The sequence below is a fragment of the Hirundo rustica genome, chromosome 1 (assembly GCF_015227805.2).
Source record: "Hirundo rustica isolate bHirRus1 chromosome 1, bHirRus1.pri.v3, whole genome shotgun sequence".
NCBI classification, from domain to species: Eukaryota; Metazoa; Chordata; class Aves; order Passeriformes; family Hirundinidae; genus Hirundo; species Hirundo rustica.
In genome coordinates, this window is record NC_053450.1 from 51912454 (window position 1) to 51926411 (window position 13958).

Sequence of the window (13958 nt, forward strand, 5' to 3'; positions counted from 1 at the left end):
GAAGTTAAAAAATCTCATTTAACGTCCTCAGTTTCTGCTAAGAAGTTGTGATTTCCAGTGTAAATAACAAAATGGCCTATACACACTATTTCTGAAATCTGAGGACAGTGAGACCACAGAACTGTCTGATGCCTGGCCTGATATTTGCTAGGACTTTCTATAACAGATTCTCATTGGAAAAGAGATTGAAGACCCTCTTCCTGGGAGCAAGCCACCATACACAACACACTCACTTCTTCCTGCCAGACAGCTTCTCAAAGCCTGCTTTCTGAAGCTCATGAACCGCACCACTCCGCTTAATTGCACAGCCTATCACACACCATGACAGGAGGGACTGGCTCTCATTTCCCCCTGCCTCCTGTGCACCTCTCCAGCTGGGTTAAAGCATGCCTGAAGCGTCACAGGAGCACCTTTCTGAGCCTTGGGAGGGTTCCCACCGGGACAAAGAACATTTTCAGGCTCGGCTGAACTTGCTTTATTATTTCTTCTGGCCTCTCTTTCCGAGGCTGTGGCCTCCGCTGGGCTTTGCGCCCAAAGACACTTTTTCTCAGGAAGGTGAAGACAGCAATGCCTGGATTTTTCCTTTTTTATGTCAGAGTGGCTCGGGGCTTGAAATGATTAGAGGTGATTAGTCTGACCACTAAGACGTTTACCACCAGCTTGCTAACTGGATCTCATCTGATTTTTGTCAAGAAAAACAAAGCAAACCACCATTTCAATGACTTAGAATGAGGTGCTGATTTATTTTTATTTCAGCAGAAAATTTAAGCCTTTACGAAGAGGATAAAGTTCCACTGAGACTGAGTGACAGATCCTAACATAAGAAGCTTTAGCATTTTATTCATTTATAAGAGTGTATTTGTATTCACTGTAATGCATGTCAATTCCAAATAACCATCTTTTTTAAAAATGTGCTTCCATTGAAATATGTTAAAAGAAGCCTGTGTTCAGAAATCCAGTATTTGCAACATATTTTATGCAAATAGCTATCCTTCAAGGTTAATGTCTGTTCTCCAAAGGTGGGGAGAGAGTTCTTATAGTCTTGCTAGAATGAGGCACTGAATCGGCAACCAGAAAAAAAAAAAAAAAAAAAAAAAAACCAGAAAAAAGGAGGTTAAGTCCTGATTTCACCTTGGTCCAGCTGTGACAATGCACTGACCTCAGTGCTGACAGCCTAACTCAGGTTTAACCAGACCTCCTGGCTTTAGTGAGTGCTCCCCTCACAGCTGTACTAACATTTTTCAGCCACATGCTCCAGCTCTGTTCTGTTTCCTCCTGCTTTTCTGGTAGGTATGCTGCGGTTTATGACTGAGTAAATATAAGGCACAAGTGTGAAAGGTTAAAAACTTTCATCTACCTCTTCAGAGGCAAGGAGCTAATGTACTAACTAGCATCTCCATGGAGCAGAGGCATCTTGAGAAAAATGAAGAGAAAACAGGAGGAAACCAACATTTGGAAAAATGACCCACAACTTCAAAAACACTTTATCTCCCTACAGATAAACGTACTGAGGTTAGAGTACACCGGGGATGTTTATAGATACAGTGGTAGAGCTTTTCAAAGCCAAAAATAGGAGTAATTGTCTTTCTGACATTCGTATTTATCGTTATTGTTGTTATTATTATTGAGTATATGTGTTCAAAAATTTCCTCCGCAGTACCTTAAGAGGTTTATGACAGACACTACAGGAAAGCTTAAAATATGTATTTCAAATACAAGGATGTAAAAAAAAAAAAAATAGAATCCAGTTGCAGAAAAACAGCTGCATCATCTTCTTCTCTCTGTGTGTGTGTGTGTGTGTGTGTGTCTTAGATACTGAGTTAGATCCCCAAACTAAATGTCTCCAAAACTTGACCAGAGGATGACATTTCTGTTTCGTAGCAGCTCTTCAGGTTGTGACATTTATTGTTGCTGCTGTGCTTTTTTCTCTGTACAGGGACAAAGACAACCTGTTTCCGTTGTTTGCACAAAACAGAAGCGCCAGGTTTCGATCTCTGACGCCTGCGCCTGTGGCCCCTGGCGATGGCAAGGCTGCCATGGGACTCAGGGCTCTACTCTCGCTTTTCAAGCCTTCAGAAAAAGCCTTGCTGACACAGATACCTTCCTGTAAAAAAAATCTGACTGGTGAAGCAGCCTGCATCCTGTATGATAAATGAACAGCAGGTACTAACCAGCTCTAATGGGCAGGATACGGGTGAGTGGCTCGAAATCAGTATAAGAATAGGAACAAATGGAATGGACTGAGAGATAGGAAAAACGCCCATTTGCACTGCATTTCTTGTCACAAGAACAGAGATGGATTTCTCTGAGCATGATGATATCCCCTCTTGCCCCAATGGTAGCATTTTTGAATGGGGTGCTGCCACTGCAGTTTCTGATTCAATGGGATCAGAATGAAAATTACACCATGCTTATTTTAAATTCGCATCCCAAATATTTTTTCTTTGCATATGTACACTGTTGATTGACATTAGCATGCAGTCTGGTACCAGATGAAAGCACAGACTAAGTTCATCAAAGATAACAAGTAATTCTGAGTAATGACTAAATGGCATTCCTAGATATCTACTCTTAAAAAAGAAAATGAATAGTTCTGGTTGTAATTACCAACTCAGTTTCCATACACTAAGATAGCATTTATGAATATCGAACTAGGCTCTAATTGACTATGTTAGCTATGTGTCAGTTTAGTTTTCTAATGCAAAAAAAAATTTAGTTGTTATCACTAAAACTATTTGTTAAAGTTGAAAGCAGATAAATCATTAATAGGGATGTCATTTATTCATTATGGTTAAAATATGTATCTCCACATGTCACTTGGATGAATCTAGTTTCTTTTCTCATCTCAGTTTATTGACATCACAGATGAAAAGAACTTTACTGCATTCCTGATGGAGCTTAAAGCCTTTACAATTGTTTATTGATGAATTAGTATTTTGAAAATCAAGACTGCTGAGGCTTAAGATTGTAGTGACAATTACAGTGTGTTTTGTTGCAAAGGCAACAACTTGCATGAGATTGACGATAGCTTGACATTAAGCAAATAAGGTATTATTATTGTAATTCAGTTCAGAATTTTGTAGAAAACACTGCCTTGGTCCAATGCACAGATATCTACGACCATGCTATGGTATCTCCTTCGTGCAAAAATTTAACCACTTCAGTACCTTCCACCTTGGCATTTGCAACTGCTCAGTGTAAAGGCACATCTGCCGAGCCCTGTCCACACTAAGGCATGGGAGTAACTCCTTCCAGGGGACTAGTTCTGCTGCAGATTACTTATCTGTATTAAGGAGTTCATGCACCCAGCTCAGAGGACTAACCCTGGAAGACTTGCTGTGAGTGTATGTGGCTGCATATGAGCCTGGAAGATATAACTGCTGGAGGAACAGATTTTTCACCATTTTTTAACATATTTATTGCCGCCTGTGCTAATAGCCACATCATCACTACAAAATTACTAAATGCATTCCCCTTGTACTGAACACGCCTTGATAGACCACTGATTTTAAAAGAACATCTGAAAAGCTTGACACTACATCAGAGAACCAGACAACATGCTCTTCCTGCCATACTCAGTACCAGGTGCAGGAATCTACTTTAGGACATTCAGACACTGCCATATGCCTGTCCTTCAGTTTACCAGTAGGAAAACAATTGCATTCAACAAAAAAAGGTATTGTGTGGCAAGCAGGCTAAGACCTGGGAATTTTGAACCTCAACTCTTACACTGGCAGCTCTTCACCCATGAGGAGTTTATGGTGCACAATGGAAAACATTTGCTCTTCCTTGGAAGATGAACTTTAGGATTTGGTGCTACAACCTCAGGACTAATCTTTATCTCTCCTAACTGGATGAGTGCAAGAGAAAATCAGAAGGACACTGCCCACTCTAGTGCTAACCACTCCGTGATCTGCATCTTCTTGGAACATGTGCTTAGATGTTTCAATGGAGTGTTGGCAGCCCCACCTTCAGTGTTTCAAATTCGTACTGAAAGTCAACAGTTCTGATGTTGGTGAGGACACACAGGCACCCTCGATTCCAATGCAGGTCCAGCTGCACAAACGCTTGGGAATTAAATTGTCCATTCAATGTATCTCTTGACCAATGTCTTTATGTACATGAGCTTTGATATTCATCTTTCAGTTGAAACTGGGCACATGCTGGTGGCAAACTCAGCTTTGATAATGAAAAAATTAAAGTCTCTGGTGTCCTGTCAGTTGCCCAGGAACATAAACTCTTCACATGGAGTGGGAAAAAAATTTGCCTCTTCTAATGCCAATTAGTAGTGTGACATCTGAGACACTGCCAGATCTAAGAAAATATTGCACACTTTGATAAACCTCATGCACCTACATAACCTAGTATTGCACTGGGGGCACATATGGATTAATGATACAAATCTCACAAGATGAGATACAGTGGTTGATGCTTTAGTACACCAAGAAGATTATTCACTGGTAAGTCAATAGATTTTTTTTTATGAAGTATTTTTGTAAACAGGTATCTTCCCATCCCCCCATTGTATCTGAAAGCAATGACAGCATATCCATTCTTTTACTTCCTGTTGTTCCTTATTGTGATTGTACTCGTTGAGTGCAGGTTGATGCAATTTCTATGTCCTGTATGAGCCACTGTTTTGTGTTTTATCACTTAAGACTTTCAAGTATTATTACTTGAGTCAAAGAATGTAAATTTCACAAGACAGCCTCATTTGAACACCACAGATGAAATGCATTTTGTTTTATTTCCATTTGTATTGAATTTACTCAAATTTCTAACTATTGAGAATGCACAGATTATACTGTTACACATCTATTTCCAAAGCATTGTTATTGTTTTCATTAATGTTCTATAGTTATATCCTTAAAAAAAAAAAAAAAATTAAAAAATTTAAATCCACAAAGATTTGTGAATTTTAACCTAGAACGAGATCAAGAGATTTCTTCTGTCTGGTATATTTTCCCAGTTGGCTCCACGGTATACTAACTGCAATGATAATATGTCCTGTGCATTCCAAAACATCATTTGCCGAAGAGCAATACAGTGGATTGCATATTCCGACTGGCCAAGTCACTTTTGTCATTTTGAGTTTCAATAAGAAATTTTTAAACAGAAATAAATGAAACAACATAAGCAGTATATTTATTACTGTGACAGACAAAAAAGTCCAGTGATGCTACACCCTCTGGGGCAGAAGCTGCTGACAGCAGTTAGGTGTGAAAGACATGCTAAGTCCAGAGGTGCAAGCAAATGAAATGAGAAGCTGACAAACTCAGCACAACCTGTCTTGCAAAGGGCTGGTGGAGAACGAAGAATCTTTTTGCCCTTCTCCATGTCTGCTGAAGCATTTTCAGCAGGTGCATGGCTATGACAGGTCAGTGTACAAGGGGTGGAAGCAGAGGCAGACATCCCAGGAGGAGCATAGAGTCTGACATACAGAGGCTGACTTGGGTCTGGCAAGGGATGTGAAGGGCTACCAGAAAAGCTTCTACAAGTTTGTAAACATCATGGAAAACATGGCCCCATTGTTGAATGAATCAAGGAAACTGGTAACATAAGATGTGGCTGAGGTACTCGGCACCTTTTTTGCCTAAGTCTCTACAAGGAAAGCTATCCTTCAGGAATCCCAGGCACTTAAGACCAGAGGAAAGATCTGGGGCCAGGAAGACTTACCCTAGTGCAAGAGGAGCAGTTTAGGGAGCACTAGAACCAAGTGGTTGTACACAACTGCAGGGGCCTGACAGGCTGCACTCACAATGAGGAAGGTGGCTAATGTTGCATTCTTGATTTTTGAATGGTCATGGCAACTGGGAGAGATTACTGAAGACTGAAAGACAGAAAATATCACTCCTATTTTTAAGAAGCCCAGAATATCTAGAGAAATACGGGACAGTTTCAGCTTAGTCTCTATGAAGGTTTAGGAGAAAATCTTCCTAGAAAGCATTCCCAAACAGAAGGACAAGAAGGTTATGGGGAGTAGTCAGCAAGGATTTACAAAGGGAGGAACATATTTGACCAACCTGATAGCCTTCTACAGTGATATGACTGCTTTAGTGGACAAAGGGAGAGCAGTGGACACTGTTTACCCTAAACACAGACTTCAAGTCCTGTAATATCATCATGGACAAGATGACAAAATATAGATCAGAAAAGTGGACAGTGATGTGGATTAGAAGGCAGTTGAATGACCAGGTCCAGAGGTTTGTGATCTGCGGCTCTAAGTCCAGCTGGAGGCAAATCCCTGGGGGCACAATTCATAGGGCTCAATGCTGGAGCCAATACCATTCAACACCTTCATTAATGACCTCAGTGATGGGGCAGAATCCACCCTCTGCACGTTCACAGATGACATTAAGAGAGGAGCGTTGATACACCAGAGGGTTGGGCCACTGTTGAGGGACTTTGGCAGGAGAACAGGGCAGAGAGAGAGCTCAAGAAGGGTGAGTACAGAGTCCCACGCATGGAGAGGAATAATCCCAGGCAGCAGCCCACACTGAGCGCAAGAGTCTGGAAAGCAGCTTTGCCAAGGAAGACGTTGGATTCCTGGTGGATAACAAGCTGTCCCTGAGCCAGCACTGCACCCCTGTGGCAATTAAAAGGCCAGCAGTGTCCTGGGCTGCTTTAGGAGGAATGTTGCCAGGAGGTAAGTGATTCCTCCTGTGTATTCAGCACTGGTGGGCCACACCTGACATGCTGGATTCACTTCTGGGCTCACCAGTAGGAGACAGATTTTGACCTTCTGGAGCAAGTCCAGCTAAGGGCCACTTAGATGATGAAGATATGAGGAAAGGCTGAGAGAGATGAGAATGCTCAGCCAAGGAGAAATCTCAGGGGTAACTTATCAATTTATATAAATATCTTATGAGAACGAGGGAAAAAGACGGGGCCTGGTTCCTGTCAGTGGTGTCTAGTGACTAGAGAAGAGTCAAAGGACACGTTAAACCATGTGAAATTCCACCCGAACATGATAAAACACATTTCTACCACAAAGGTAGTCTAACACTGGATCAGGTTGCCTCAAAGGGTTGTGGACACACCACACCATCTGTGGAGAAATTCAAGGTCTGATTAGACATGCGTGAGCAATGGTGTTGGACCTGAAGGTCATAGAATCATAGAGTGGCTTGGGTTTGAACGGACCTTAAGCATCTAGGTCCAACCCCACTATCATGGGAAGCGGCGTCACTCACAAGATCAGATTTCTCAGGGCCCCTTGAACACTTCCGGGGATGAAGCCTTCTAGCCTCATCCATTCTGTGATTCTGTAAAAATGGATATAATCTGGCTGGTGCATTCTGCAGATTTAGGGATCCTTTGTTATTTCATTACCACCTACAATGGGTCATTTTTATCAGATAAAATTTTGCAAGTGGATTGTAACTGGAGGTTACGCTTCCAATGAAGAGACTGAGCAGGATAAGGGAAGGAATCAGCCATGACTTCCAGTTTAGTCCAGCCATTTCAGTGTCTCATACATCGCCTCACTTGGTGTCAGTCAACAGACAGTCTCTCCCATGATTTCACAAGGCCAATCAAACAATGGGCACATTGTAACAAATTAGGAGAACTCTGTTGGCATTGTCTGTGACCTTAGCTCACCCCTGTGAAGGATAAGTTACCCGAAGGACCGTAAGCAAAGAGCCCAGCTCAGCAACAAGAGCCCTTTATAAGAAACATGGACAGGGTTAGGAGTGAGGAATTGCAAGGCAGAACTTTCATCACAGTAATTTTGCTGGACTGCTCCACAGGGAGCCATAGGGAGAGCTAGGGAGTTGCAGACAGCAGACATTCCAGGATCTGTAAGTTTATAAATACTTCCCCTGAACCAAAGTCCCCATTCAGAACACAACTAAACTTTAGGAAAGTCTTAAATCCCGTTTTATGTGGCTTAGGACCATTTCTTATTAGAGCTAGGAAGACTAGATATAAATCTCTGTCCAAAACAGTAATCCTCTTATATTTCATTACTAGCACCACAAGCCTCTGTGAAGTGGTCTCTACCAGAACCATAATAACACTGAGTTGTGGCTAAGCTCTCTGTCCCAAGTTCAGTCACAGCAAACCCACTAACACATTAAATCTGTGCCTGCCTTTGATTTATTAGTACTCCCTAAGCCCTTCCAGAGTCAGGTATGGGTCTGAGGCAGCAGGTGAGAAGGAAGGTAAAAGACATTCTAGCATCACATCTCCTCCGTGCCTGACTATGGAAGCACTTCATTTCAGGACATATTATCTTTAAAAGCTGCTGAAGATAGTTCAAACTAACCTGTTATTTTGCCTTCTATGAACTGGATAATGTATAACTCCTGGCTGAGAGCTGGTAACTGACTACAGGGGCTCTTCTGCTCCATCTATGGAAAAATTCAAACAGGTGAATTCAAGCTGATTTTTGTCCTAACACAATTCCTAAGTGCTCACATGGGCAATTACTGAGTTGCAGCTATTGGCCATGACTAACAGATGAGGAGCAGCTAAGGACAGCTTTCTCGTCTTGGTTCCACGTGTTCTGATCTACTCAGCAGGATGTTTCTTCCACTGGATTGTGAAATTTGCACTTAAAGCTCCAAGGAGAGTTTGACTGGACTAAACTAGTCAGGTTAGACTAGTGTTGATGTCTTTTGGTTGCCTGGGGCATGAAATGTCCTTTGCTGGGTCTGTCTACACCTACTCAATGGCTCTCCAAAAAACAGATGCTACCTTTAAAAAATCTGAAGTTTGTTTTAGCCTTTGCTACAGGCAGGAAAACTCAGCTTTTTGATGGCAGCCAATGAGGTGAAGGACGAGAAGTTTGGTGCTTCGTCTTCAGCAAAGTCAGTGCATACTTCCAGGGAGATGGCCTTTCCCAGCAGTCACTTCTGACTGTACCAGCTTAAGACTATTACAGCACACAAGTTGCTGTTGATATACATCCATTTGCTATTCATTCTCCACATCCATATTTTCTCCCCTCACTTTTGCGTACCTACAAATTTTTGTTTCCAGCAAGCAAGCTGGTCAAATAATAGCTCTGTACATACTTTTTTTTTTTTTTTTTTTTTTTAAATATGTGGAACTCTGGAATATGCTTATCTTCCTTTTAATAGGATAGTAGAGCAGGAAAATAGTACTCTGCAAATTAAGAACAAATATTTCACTTTTTTTCACATAAATTTGGTATCAGTTATTCTGAAATTGTTCTTTATCTAAAAATGCCATTGAGTTCTGCTGTTGCCCCCAGCAGCCATGTAACCAATACACTCCTGACTTGTCACATGGCTATTTGCTATTGAACTTTTAAGAGAGTGCTATTATATTCTACTTGCTTCCTGTAAGGAAATAACAACCTGCAGGGGAAAAACAAGGATCCATGTGGCAAGGATCCATTGTCCGTGTAGTTAAAGCGTTTCTCCTCAGCTCCAACAGCACCACACACAGGTTTTTGCCGGTGAATTTGCTCCCACTCCGAGCTCAGTAACTATTTTTAGAACGACTGCTGGATTTCGTGACTATTTTTGTTGTTAGAGAGCCATCTTGTGGTGCATCTTATTAATAATTAGTAAAAAAACAAAACAAAACACAACAACAACAACAACAAGAAAAACAAAAACACACACCACCACCCACCGGTGTATTACAGTTCAGAAACTGTTGTCTATAAAGACTCCGGTGGTTTTGCATCTTCCATGTATCCACTCTTCTCAAAGCACCTTTTGAAATGGGAATAACCTAACCTCAAATTGCACTTCTGAGTCACAGCAGTATTTGCTAGGGACTGCAGAAAAGGACATATTTCCCTTCCGTAAATTAAAAATAAAAATTAAAAAAAAAAAAAGGGGGGGGGGGGGTGGAACACAAGCAGATAGCTAAATTTACTGCACGATTTTATCCCTTCCTAACACCCAATGTACTGATCAAAGCAGAAGGCAGGTGGTCTAGCTCTATTGGTGAGATATATAATTTTTTGGAGCCACAGGACTTACTAAATTCAAATAAAATATGTTGTTACTGAAGTTATATAAAATTTTGATTTTTAAAAATAGCAAAAGTACACATGGAAATGTCATCCAGGACGCTGACAGATTACAAGAGTCTTCCAGTGGCAGGGACATTTGACATCACATTTCAAATTCCCATTTTCAAATCTGCAGTTAACTGAAAAAGATCAACACAATTGAACTAGAGTCAATAAACCAAATCAGAAACATCCTTGAATTTTGTCAGATTCCTCCTTCCATAAGTTGCAAATCCTTTCACACTGCTACTTAACAAAATAATGCAGCATGCAAATATCACTGAGCTTCCAAAGAATCAGTGTTTAGAGGAAAAAAAAAATCCTTTGATAAAACAGAATGTGTCTATGCATTGAAAATTCCCCCCTGCAGCTTTGAATAAGACCCTAACATTCCTTTCCTGGATATATATAACTGTTCTCTTGTCCATTAATTAGCTGTAATTATCTATTGTCCTTACATTGAAAGGAAAAAAATCACCATGTAGCCAAAGATCATTAGCGGTCCACCCTCTGCTATCAGTGAAGTCAGTGAAAATGAAAAGGTAATTATAGAGGGTCTTTAGAGTAGTATATAATGATTAACATCTTTTCTAAATAATTCAGGTTTAACTTTTAAAAAAATTCCCACAGTATTATGCAGTTGCTTCTGCGGGACTTATTTAGTGAATCTCCTTTGCTCATCTTGTCTGATATTTGTTCCAGGTGGCCAACAGGCTTCCACTAAAAAAGCCACAGGATATGTACAACTTAAAAATCAACCGGGGGTGGGAGGAGAGGGGAAAGCCTGAGGGAAAAGGGTCAATGACAGGGTTAACCCTGAAGAACAGAATAGTCTGGACTAGATTTGAACATTTCATTTGGAAGGGGCACTACAATGATCACCTAGTCTATCTGCCTAACGAGAGAAACTGCTTCAGTGCACAGACTGGAGAGCAGGCAGATGTGAGTCTCAGAATAATGCTGAAAGCTTTTAGCCCAGACTTTCTCTAACCAAGTAATGAACTTGGAAGTGAAGCTGTGAACACATGCTACTGCTGGAAAGGTATTCTCCTTTCTTTTAAATTCCCTAAGAGCTAGGAGTCAATAAACCAAGCAGGGATATCTACAGACCTCATGCTGACATTGCCCTGTACCTTTCTGGATCTTTCAATCATATCTCCATATGCTTTTCATAGCATAGCTATGATAAATTAAGACTAGTATTCTAGCAATGCTGTTCCTATTGATAAAGTCACTTCCCTGTTTCCCTTTACTCCTTCCTCCTAAAACATAGCCTTAATGTTTGATTTTGAGATGACCACCTACACTGAACTTTCAGCTCTTCTTTGCATCACTCATCTACCAATGAATCATGATTTTAAAGAGTTAAGATTTTAGCTAAGGGTTAGAAGCAATTTATATTGATCAACATGTAAGTTAGATCAGTAAATGCTAGGTTAATGGTTATTAGATGCCTAATAAGCTAATTGTTATATTATGACATGTTTATAGGAGAAAGTGGAGTAAGTGAATCTTTATAAGAACAGATTGGAACCAGTAAGAACAATGGCCAGCACCTGGACTTCATATCAATCAATCACGAAGCAGGGGACCTTGGATCATGCCAGAGGGTCACAGAGACCTGATGAAGACTCTCCTGACTTCATCCTTTGAGACCACTGACCCAATTTGAGACCACCGACCCAATTCAAGAGAAGAACTGCGCACACGTGAAGGACTGATAGCCTCATTTTAATAGAGAGCGGGGATGGGAGGTGCTGGGGTTATGCATATATATTGTATGTAAGAGCTTGGAAAATAAATAGAGAGCAAAGAGCCTTGTTTGGGGCTGCCACGCCTTTCGGAGATGACTCCCGTGCTGCCCGCCGGTGAATAAACATACCACTTTCTAACTTTAATTAGTTAGAGGGTCTTTGTCCGTGACTATATCGGTTTTCAATGACTCACCAAGACAGAGTAAGCAAGATCCAATCCAATTAGAACCAGCTGGATCCAATCCAAATCAGACACGCCTGAGAGGGCCCCTAAACAGTTAATCAGAATACAGTGGACAGCACAGCCAAAACCACATGCCAAGACCATGTAGCCCTGCTGAAGAATACTCAGTGCTGGCAAAGACTTTGCTGTGAATTGTAATGACTCCTAGTTATCGATGTGTCTCTTCTGAATCACAGTTCTTTGGACTCTGTAATAGCATTTAATTAGGTAATGAGGTCCTTTCTGTAAAGCAACTTGTATTATATTCCCTGGTCAATCTTTATGTCATCTTTAAACCATCCAGACAAAGATTCTGTATCATCATCTACACAATTGATTTTAAAGAGAGCATTGAAGTACTTTAATGACCCCTTTGGAAGGTGCTCAAGGTACCCAGCTCTGACAGCCTCATAGCAGCTGTGTTTCAAGACCTCTTCAATCCAACTTGAATTCTATATGGTGTGCACACTGGTTATCCCATGAGATTCATAATTTTTTTTTTTTTTTTCCCCCAGAATGTTCTTTATTATGTCAAATCCACCAGAGAATTCAAACACTACTATGTCAATACAACTGTCTTGTTCCATCAGAACCACAGTTCACAATGAAATAAACATGACTGTTTGGAAAGTTCCACTTTCCAGGAAATAACACTTATTGACAGTTTTATAGTTTACAAAATTAACTTTTTTTTTTTTTTTTTTTTTTTTAATACCTTTTAAGGGATTTAAGCAAATAAGTAGATCCTCAAGTTTCCTTCTCTTTCCCTAAAACAACGCTGGAAATACTCACTGGCATGTTCTCTGGTATAAAGTTAATTTTAAAATTAGTGTTATTTAATATTATTTCAAGAAGAACTTTAACAGCACATGGCACACGAATTATTGATATAAATTTATTTCATTTTAAAAGATGCTACCATATATTCTCCTTCCTGCCTTCCTTAGGCAGAGTAAATGTTCTGTCCCACCTGGAAAATGAGATGTTTGTTGTGGTGATTTCACCATTATTGTCATAAAGAAGATACCTTCCCTACAAATAAAGATCTCTACCTTGTAACTTGGGCAACTGTGCGATCAGACACAAGTGTGCTATTTACATACAAATTTCTGAACAGTGACATGCACTAAGCAGGTCCTTTGCTGAGGCTTGCCATGCATAGCTGAAAATAACACCATTAAATAACTGATGGTTTTCAGGAATTTAGAATTTAAAGCTTTGACTCCATACAGCTGGTCACTGTTCACTGGGGTGGGCTCTTCCACAGTGTCATTTCCATACTCCAGACCAGATTGAAAGCTGTTTTTCTGGCAGATCTCTAGAGAAGGGAATGATGCAAGGCATTAGGGTTGCAAAATCATTGTCATTTTTACTGCTGGGAAACCAAAAGTACACTACAAAGTAGCGACATGGACCAGATGAGCTTGACACTTCCCACCTCCTGTACTTAACATTTTTGGTTTGACTCTATTTAATGAATATTACACAGTGCTGCCAGTATGAATAGTGGATGCCAAGTCTCTGGCTGTGAAAAAGGAGAGGAAATCTGCAGCAGCGAAGACTGGCTGGATGGCCGCAAACCTGGCAGTGGCTGTAAAAAACAAGGGTTTCAGAAACGTGGATGGGAATATCATGCCTGTTCCACACAACTGGCAGCAACCTGCACTTCCCAGCCAGCGGTTAAAATGAAATCCTGATGGATTTTCACTGTACTGAAATTACAGGTGGAAAAAACTAACCTCCCATTTGCTTAAATGGATTTGGGATTTACCACTGAAAAATAGAACACTGAGAGAGCTTTGATTAGTGTAAAATTTTCTGAATCATAACATCATTCTGGGTATATAACTTGCACCTTGCAAATAAAGAGAGGGGAAAGCAAAAGCTGAAAATGCAGGGGGTTCATGGTTTCTAAATTTTGCTTCAGAATCTTACCCATGCTCTTTGGAGCATGACATTGCTCCCTTGGGCTTTCTGTCACTTAAAT